Source organism: Bidens hawaiensis, unplaced genomic scaffold, assembly GCF_021521415.1.
Source record: "Bidens hawaiensis isolate Kalapana, Puna unplaced genomic scaffold, B.hawaiensis_p1.1 tig00002343_1, whole genome shotgun sequence".
NCBI classification, from domain to species: domain Eukaryota; kingdom Viridiplantae; phylum Streptophyta; class Magnoliopsida; order Asterales; family Asteraceae; genus Bidens; species Bidens hawaiensis.
In genome coordinates, this window is record NW_027491127.1 from 2,514,503 (window position 1) to 2,524,145 (window position 9,643).

Genomic DNA, 9,643 nt, shown 5'->3' on the forward strand with positions numbered 1-9,643 from the left:
ACTGCCGGCTACGCACTGTTCCACCAACTGTAGGCTGCGCAGGTCCCATCGTAAGGGTTGGTGAGTAGGCAGCGGCTAATAGTGACAAACAGTACTAGAGGGTGCTCCTCCTCGTATTGTTGTCGGTGAGCTGTCACCCTGTGATTGGTTCATGGGCTGCTCTGGTCAAATTGTCTGTTCCGCCCATACCTTAGTAGGTATAGTACGAAAGACCTTCCAGAAGCATACGGACTGGCTCATTTAGGCGGGAGTATTCCCGCCTTGCTCATTCCTTCATGTGACTACTGAAGTAGCGAATGCCTTGTGCGTGTAGCCTTGCTGTTAGTGCGGGTAGCCTTCCCTGATGGCTTGTATCCGCAGCTGCGGGAACAGGCGGGGTACTTCGCCATTGGGAGGCTTTCCCTGCGGGTACAGCTGGCGTACTGCGCGTAAGGTTCTCTGAGCATGGTGGGCCCTGCTGGAGCAGTTGGTTATTGCGCAGACGTCCCTATTCAAGGTGAGTCTTGCGGGTCCAACTGGGCTCTGCTGGGACCTACCTCTTCAATTTCTAAAAAAGTATATCATATAATTATGAACAAAAAAAAGGTGTTCCCAATTCAACCCAACCTTCCCATTTTGATATGTGTAACATACTGAAAAAATAACTCGTTTTAACCCAAACTCGAGTTATAACCCAAACTCATTAAAATGATAAAATGATCCGTTTCATGAAAATGATCCATTTTAACTCAATCTTTTCACCCACCCATTTCAACTCAAAACTCGTCACCCAACCCATTTTAAGTCAAACTCCGTCACCCAATCCGAACATATCCGTTTCAACACCTCTAAAGGATGTCTTAATAAAACCAATGCCATATTTGTACCCTCCCGAACACATCCGTTTCAACACCTCTAAAGGATGTCTTAATAAAACCAATGCCATATTTGTACCCTCCGTTTTAACCCAAACTCATCAATGTCATTTGTACCCAAAATGTAGTTAAAAACAAATTATTCGTTTTAACCCAAACTCATCACCCAACATGAAACCATCCATTTCAACACCTCTAAAGGATGTCTTTTTAAGAAAACCCATGTCATATTTGTAACCAACAAAATAGTATGTTTGCAAATAAAGAGAAAAAACTAATCCGTGATTTTATTTAAATTTTTTTGTAGTTCCTTGTTAATTGTGTCTTGAAAGTAAAATTTACACCAATGAAAGATACCCATAATTCAATTTTTATGAATGTGAATACTCCGTAAGCCAGTATAAAGATCCCACTTACATGACCACAAAAGTCAATCCACAAACCCAAACAATAACACACACCCCTCTCACATTAACCATAACCAGCAGCCCGCTTAATGATATTGTATTATTCTAGTAAGTAATAACATATATGTTTAAATATATTTTATATCAACATATAGAACAAAAGAAACAAACTAAGTGACCATGTCCTTAAAAAACCCAAAATGCACAACAGAAAACACAAACCACATAACAAAACAACCCACCAACAAAATCCACAAACCATAAACCAAACATCAAAACAACCCTATTGCCTACGTGTCTCATCCTCTTCAACCTTTCTTATGTGTGCCTGCCGGAGCACCTCTCCGGACGCACCCAACGGCGTGTCGGAGACGTCCACCACCGCCTTCATCCCCGTCCCTAGCCCTCTCTTACCGACTTCCACAGCCGCCACCGTGGCTTTATCAGCATCGTCTCTCAGGTTCATAGCCTCCATCCGCTTCCTTGCATCCTCTTTTGTTACATCATCAAACATTTCCTAACCAAATAAATCATTCATATTATTATTATTAATTAATTACTTCAAATACTATTTTTATTACACAAGATGTACATTATGATACATTATTATTTATTTGCTAAGCTAAAAAATTTAAAAATAAAAATAAACTAAAAAGTTTGGTTTTAATCACATCTTACTAACCTTTGTGGACTCACTACTTTCAGACAACTTCTCCTTAGCCTCCTCTTTCTTTCCGGTTAATAGATCCATGGCTTTTCTCGCGGTGTCGGCCGCGGCGTCCTTTAATCCGACCATCCTTTTCAGCGGTGTAGTCCTTTGCATCAATAGCCTTTTGAGCGGCGTAATTACCATATTCGGAGGTCGTGTTCACTGTGGCGTCTTTTGCATCTTTTGCCTTTTGCATCTTTTGCCTTTTCTGCCGAGTAGTCTTTGGCCGCAGCCGCCTTGTCCATTGTGTAGTCCTTAGCGGCAGCCGCCTTGTCGACCGTGTAGTCCTTGGCTTCTTTAGCCTTGTCCATGGTGTAGTCCTTTGCGGCAGCCGCCTTGTCCATTGCTTCTCTTGCCCTCTCAACCCTGTAGTCCTTCGTGGCAGCCGCCTTATCAAACGTGTAGTCCTTGGCCGCAGCTGCCTTGTCCATGGTGGTATTTTTGGCGGCAGCAGCCTTATCAACCGTGTAGTCCTTCACGGCAGCCTCCTTGTCAACCGTGTAGTCCTTGGCTGCAGCCGCCTTGTCCATGGTGGTGTTTTTGGCGGCAGCCGCCTTATCTGCTGTGTAGTCCTTAGCAGCAGCTGCCTTATCAACCGTGTAGTCCTTAGCTGCTGCTGCCTTGTCCATGGTGGTGTTTTTGGCCGCAGCCGCCTTGTCAGTCGTGTAGTCCTTAGCGGCAGCCGCCGTATCTACCGTGTAGTCTTTAGTGGCAGCCGCCTTATCAACCGTTTAGTCCTTAGCTTCAGCCGCCTTATAAACCTTAGCTTCTTTCGCCTTCTCCGCTGTCACATCTGCCGCCTCCTTTGTTTTCGCCGCACTATAATCCTTATACTCCACCGCCTTATCCTTCGCCTCCCGCCCTTTCTCCGCGGTATAATCCTTATACTCCACCGCCTTCCCCATTGCCGCATCCTTCACTTCACCCGCTTTCTCCACCGAATAATCCTTATACTCCCCCGCCTTATAACCCGCCTCCCTCCCTTTCTCCGCGGCAAAATCCTTCCCTTCTTTCGCCTTCTCCGCCGTAACATCCGCCGCGTCATTCGTCTTCCCAGTAACCGCCTCTTTCGCGTGCCCCAACGTCCCGGTCACCGTATGAATAATACTACTAATAATCCCGGGACGGTTTTCATCACTTATTGTATGCTCACTTGTTTCCACCACCACTTTACCAGTACCGCCTTGCCGATTAATATCCCTAATCTCGTCCGCAGCCGTCCGAGCCGCCTTCTCCGCAACCTCTTCTTGCCTTCTAATATCCTTATTTGAAGCCATTTTTGATATAATGTAACACACAACGTGACTGAAATATTTAGAGAAAGTATATATTATATTATATGATTGTTTGTTTAGGATGATAGAATTAAAGGGTGTGAATGAATTTATAGGAAGGTGTGGTTTTATGGAAGGTGTTGTTGCTAAGGAACCGAATACGAAAGATTAGGTTTCATGGAGGTAAGGTGGTATGGCTGGTTGCCACGTAGCTTTGTGGATGGGCACGTGGACATCATGCAGAGTAGTTGGGTGGCAAGTTTACTCTATTGGATAAAGTAAGAAGAAGTGCTCGAAATAGATACGTGAGCGCTTTTACGTCTCTAGACACTAAGTTCTAGTATACGTGGTTTATTAGAAAGAAAAAGAATAAAATTGTTTTTAGTTAATTCAAGGTTTTTAAATCTTTCTTAAAAAAAGAAAGTGTCAATTGATGATCTTATTAAATTAAGTGGGCATGGCATGTATATAATCCGCGCGTTACAAGGATGTTAAAATTTATAAGATTTGAAAAGAAACGTGTTGCGGCAGGAATTATAATGTCGGTCACACTCTGAATACGATTTATATTGAAGTGTACATGAAAATAAGCATTTTAAACGTATAAAACATTGTGTTTCAAAGTAAGTAAAGTTAAAGTAATCGGAACCCATATCTGTTTTGTTTCGTGATAAATTTTATTAAAAAAAAACTAAAGTTAAATCTATATTGCATGTTAAGGGTAATCCGTAATCATTAAATAGTAAAAGAAGTGAATTTAGACGATAAAAAACCAAAAATAAATGAAATAAGACAAGGGAGGGGTTGTATTCTAACTCGGGACACAAGAATGGAAAGGTGGGACGCATGGATGTGTGTTTAAAATCATCATCATTGACAAGTAATATTACAACTCATAATATAATCTTGATCATTAACAAAACCAAAGGATTAATTAAAGTGTAAACACAATAACAATATGCAAGAGCATTCATATGCATAGTGAGTGTCTAGTAACATAACGTATTTGGTGACAAATTTGATAGGGAAGAATGTGGTGTCATGTGATATTCTGTTAACATTAAGAAACATAATGAGATTATGTGTTTACACTTATATATGCAACACACAACATACATTTTGCATGACTCAGCAAATAGGAAAAACTTAATGGAGGCTCTTATATCACTTTTTCGTGTAATGGCTGTATTTTCTTCTATAGTGTTTTTCAAACGAGTTGGAATATTTATTTTCTGTTCATTAACAGCATTATTGCTAGAGTTATGGCAAGCATTCGCATGTGCTCATATAGGTTGTGATGTACAATTCAAGAAATCTGTAATCAGGGCCGGTCTTGAGGATTAAAATACTTCGGCTGAGCCTAAATAAAAAAATGCCCGTATAGGTTAAACGGATTACGGATAAAAAAAGTTTTAGAACCAATATAATTTTTTTTTGTTGCGTATAGCTTAAACGGATTAGACAATAGACTAATAATCATTAATCGGTTAATGTAAAACAGGATCACCAATAAATAAATTAAAAAAAAAACCTTTTTAGCCTCTTTGAGTTTCGCTTTCATTGGTATTTAAAAGATAAAATACTCCGTATAACTCAATTATTGTTTAAGGTTTTTTTTTTTAAAAAATATTATTTTAAAGAAATAAACATGCTTATTAATTAAAACTAGAGTAAGTTGAATAAATTTATAGCCATTAAAAATTTTGATATAGAAGGTACAATAATCAGATAAAATTTAAAAGAAACAAACCATTACTCATATCAAATAATATATATATTAAATAAAAACTAAAAATAAATTACCCCTTTGATTAAGTTAGATAAAAGAAAAAAATAAACTATGTGTATAAAGTGATTGTTGAGTTTGGTGTAGAAAATAATATTCTCTCTTTCAAAACATCTTCTTCTTCACCTTGCCTCCACAACTCACCTTTGCCGGAAAACTTCTATCACTTCTTAAAAAAACAAAAAAAAAAAACGGGGGGATATGCGTAAAAAAATTTCGGCCCCAAAAATATATGTGTCTCGGCCGGTTGTCCAGCTCGCAATACCCTAGGGCCGGCCCTATATGTAATATATATGTTATTCTTTCAAATTATTGATGTAACTTTAGCCAATAATACATTTTGCGTACGTATTAGATTTATGATAAAAGAAAGCGGTTTCGACAAAAATTAAGAATTAAAATATCCAAAGCTAACATTAGGCATGCCTAATACATTGCACCCATGTGTTATAAAGGGGCGTCTTGTAACATCACGTAAATTTCGGGTCAAAAATGTCAATTTTCAAAATCAAGGGACCAATTCTGCCAATTTTCAAACTCCAGGGGCTTAAATGAAAAATTTGTTTTCTTGACCCATCGTGCTACGCGACAGGTCAAGAGAGACACCCATCGCGTACCGCGATGGGGTGTCTGACAAATTATGACACGCGTGCAACGTGGCACACGGTGGCAACGTCTTCCGCAACGTGTCACCATGTGGCAACACGTCTGCCACGTGTCACCACATGCCACCACGTGACGCGGCGCCTGCCACGTGTCGCCACGTGGAAGGTCTAGGTATTGACTCAGCAAGCCTACATCGCGGTACACGATGGGCTTGCCAAGGGACACATCGCGTACCGCGATGGGGTCCAATTTCAGCCTATAAATAGGCAGCTACGAATTCAGATCCCTCACACCTCAAAACACACATTACTCTCTCACTACTCTCTCCCTAAACCTCGAAGTTTGTGCCATCGATCCACCTCGTTTTGCGTACCCGATTTCTCGTAATTCTTGTTATACCTCGATAATCGTGCCACCCCCCGATAATGTTAAGCAAGAAAATGGTGTTGGAGTGATGTCCCGACAAGATACCTCGTAAAGCGTGCCAACGTAGAAGAGTGTCTCGATTTGCATGCCGAAGTGAAGTGTTGATCAAGTAAAGCGTTGAAAAGCAAGCGGCGTCGAAGTGCTGCCCAAGTATCTAGGGTATTTCCAAGCCAAGCAAGGTAGGCATAATGCCCGACCGAAACAATAATAAAATATTATAAAGGCTTAACACCCCAAGTCGAAATTATACACAATACCTCGAAAATAAAAGAAATACATATAACAAAGAAAAGATAGAAAGAAAAAGAAATATATATATATATATATATATATATATAAGTATTCTTTGTTATAAATATTATTTAAGTATAATGAGTAGACTTAAATAATAAATAAAGAAATATGTTTCTTACAGAAGAAGAAGAAACGTAGGAATTTATAAATAAACTAAAGGTTTTTAAGTTACTATTAAAACTAAAGGTTTTAAAATAAAAGAGATTATACGAATTAAAGGTTCGTCGAGGTAGAGTTTATAAGACTAAAGGTCTTAAGCCGGATCGTGTATCCGACTAACAAAAGTTATACTCGTACTATAGGTGCGAGATAGCAAAGGAAAGAACTCAAGGACGGTGTTGGAAGCCGATCCCATTTTAAAAGGTGAATACGCCCCACTTTTATAAACTTGTTTTCAAACAAAACATGTTATGTGTAAAACTTTACATGAGGCTACGTGTCTCTAAAAATATTGTAAATAAGAGTATAAGCCTAGCCCTCAGGCTGTGGTATACGTTTGTCTGGATCCTTACATATGTGGAACGCGGTGGGCACATCGCATCATGCCTGGTCACGACCTCCAGCCACGATGGGCCGAACCAAAGTATGTTCGAGTGAGAATGACCTTGTGTATATTTATGGTACCTAAGTACGTCGAAACGCTGCGGTTTGAGGTGATTTAGTGTAGAGACTCGAGTTTATAATGATTGTTTAACTTGATTATTCCTAAGCCAAGATGGGCCGAGGCTTACGTGGTCTCGAGGGGTAATTAAGTAAAGAAAATATTTTTAGCGTCAGCATATTCACCAGCATTCGTTGCTGACGTATTTTAATACATTTTGCAGGTAATCAAGATTAGAGCTTGTGAAGACGAATAAGCTCAAGAATCCGATGGCTCGGATAATTTTGTTTAAATATTAAAATATGATCTTTTTGTAAAACATATAAACAAGTAAATATTAAACGAGACTCTCGTCTCGTCTTTTTGTAATGTAAATATTTATAATATCGATTCTTATGTTTTTATAAAGACTTCCGCATTAACCCGCTACTCTGATTTATTTACAAACATGGTACCAACTAGTGATCACACTCCTAGGCCCGAAATGGGGGTATGACACGTCTCTCGATCCACACACAAATGATTTAGGTGTTGTTTGTTTTTTAAGAGGTAAAATGTCTGCAGTCTGCGGACCACATCTGCAAGCTTCTGTAGCAGAAGAGGTGGACCAACCTCTGCAGTTTGCAATAAGAAGATTGTTTGTTTTTTAACGTATGCAGACTTCTAAAATATAACCGAAATTTTTAAATAAGATGAAATTTAAATAAAAAAGTCGTTTAACATATAAATGCCGGAAAACACCATGCCGTCGTCGCTAAGGGGTTGCCGGAGACTATGCCGGAAACTTGCCGGAGAATAATTCTCACACTTTTTAACACAACAAAACACAATAATTAATCAAAATGAACAAACACATGTAATTTCTCATTAAAATCGGGCAAATTACAATATTACAGATCTAAAACATGGTGAAACTGAAATTGAAAAATAAATTATAATGTTTACATATATTTAGCTTAGATCTTGGAACTTGGATCTTGACGAGCGGGTGAACAGGTGGTGCCCGGTGGTGGCAGATCTTGAGCTTGACGGTGGTGGACAGGTGGTGCCCGGTGGTGGCAGATCTTGAGCTTGAAGGTCGGATGTGGGGGTTGGGGTGCGGCGGTCGGAGGTTGAGGTTGGGGGCGGAGGCCGGAGGTGAGGGTGGGGTGCAGCGGCCGGAGGTGGGGGTGGAGGCTGGCCGGCGGTGGGGGTGGAGGGTGGAGGAGGCGAAGAGAAGGAGAAGAGAGGGTGGAGCTTGGCTAGGGTTTGAGAGAAGGGTTCGAGAGGAGCTTTGTCTGATGAAAAATAAGAATGAAGAGGTGGGAAGAGGTGGGAAGAGGGTTGAACAACACTTCTAGGAGAAGAGGGCGCGAAGATGTTTTTTAATGAAATCTCTTCGGGAAAACAAACACACTGCAGACAAAAACCTCTACGCGTGTTCTGCGCGGCGAAGAGGAAAATGGTCTGGAAGAGCTTTTGAGGAAAAACAAACAACCCCTTATACTTCTACTTCATATATGCTAGACACATGTTCTAAAAATATATGTGAAAACTACGGATCATATATGAACTTGCAACAGGTTGTGAACCTTTTGTTAAGTGGGGAAGTTACAAAGAACATTTTTAGGATTGAGTTTCATAACATATGACTTATTGGATTTTTCAAAAAAACATATTGAAAAGTCAAGATTTGTGGCTTTTAGAAAACAACTTTTTAACTTATTCAAAAAGACAAAATAAGAAAGATTTTTGTAATTGCCAAACATGTTTTTAACTTCTTGTCTTTTAAAAAAACCAGTAAGTCAATTTTTGTATGCAAACTCAATTCCAAATCCCAACTTGGGTATTGTACATCTCAAAAGATACTTGGACAAGCTTGAAGAAACAATAACAAAAAAAGCCATGTTAATTCAGAAGCTAATTAAGAAGCTAAAATTCTAATAGACGTCGTTGTTCAACCACATTTGTAGTAGTGGGCAACGTAAGAGTCATAATTGAGCATATATAAATAAGAGCATCCCTCAAACTTTTGGTAGAGAAAGGAAAGACAAGTTCAATATCTTGGTATTTTAATCTTATTATGATATTAGAACTTTAAACGCTTTTGGTGGCCAAATCATTTCTGCTTGTTTGTTTGAATCGACATCGACGGAGAATTTCAAAAAACTATAGCACAAAATGCAACACTAGTATGCAAAGTAGAAGAAGGGAAAGAATAAGAAGCATGTGAATGAAAAAGGAAGAAAAGGGAAAAAAAATCATCTCAACAACCAAGATCATTCGTATTTTGGTTTCTACCTCAAAAACCTACTTATCATGGCTATTTTCATTTTCTTTATTTTCTTTATTGTCTCAAGCTTCCATGTTTTTACTTTGAGTAGGCATGTTAGAGCTTCTCCGGCATGGACGTCCGACTCTTAAATGAAGTTGAGGCAGAGGACTGAGAGGCAAAAAAGAAAATAGAGAGGGTCGAATGTGTCTAAAAATTCGGACATAAAATCAAACGTTTGGATGGGTTTCGTGAGGGGGAAAAGGAGAGAGATGTGGACAAGAGGAGAGAATAGAGAGAAGCAGACGGTGGTCTTTCTATAACCACAAGTTATTCTTATAGAGCACTTGATTTATTGAAATTACTAGGGTAGCATGTAAGTGCTAAAAATGATCATTCTACAATTTATGAAAGGCAGGTTCCATGAGTAAGCTC

At 39.3% G+C, this 9,643-nt stretch overlaps 1 pseudogene across 1 annotated transcript; it reads right to left on the reverse strand.

Moving 5' to 3' along the window:
* Positions 1–1,403: 1,403 nt before the first annotated feature.
* LOC143618890 (uncharacterized) lies at positions 1,404–3,378 on the reverse strand (annotated as a pseudogene). The gene is made up of 3 exons (XR_013151100.1): positions 2,151–3,378; positions 1,944–2,073; positions 1,404–1,778 (listed from the first exon to the last, which is right to left on the reverse strand). The product of XR_013151100.1 is annotated as an uncharacterized LOC143618890 (transcript).
* Between the last annotated feature and the right edge of the window lie 6,265 nt (positions 3,379–9,643).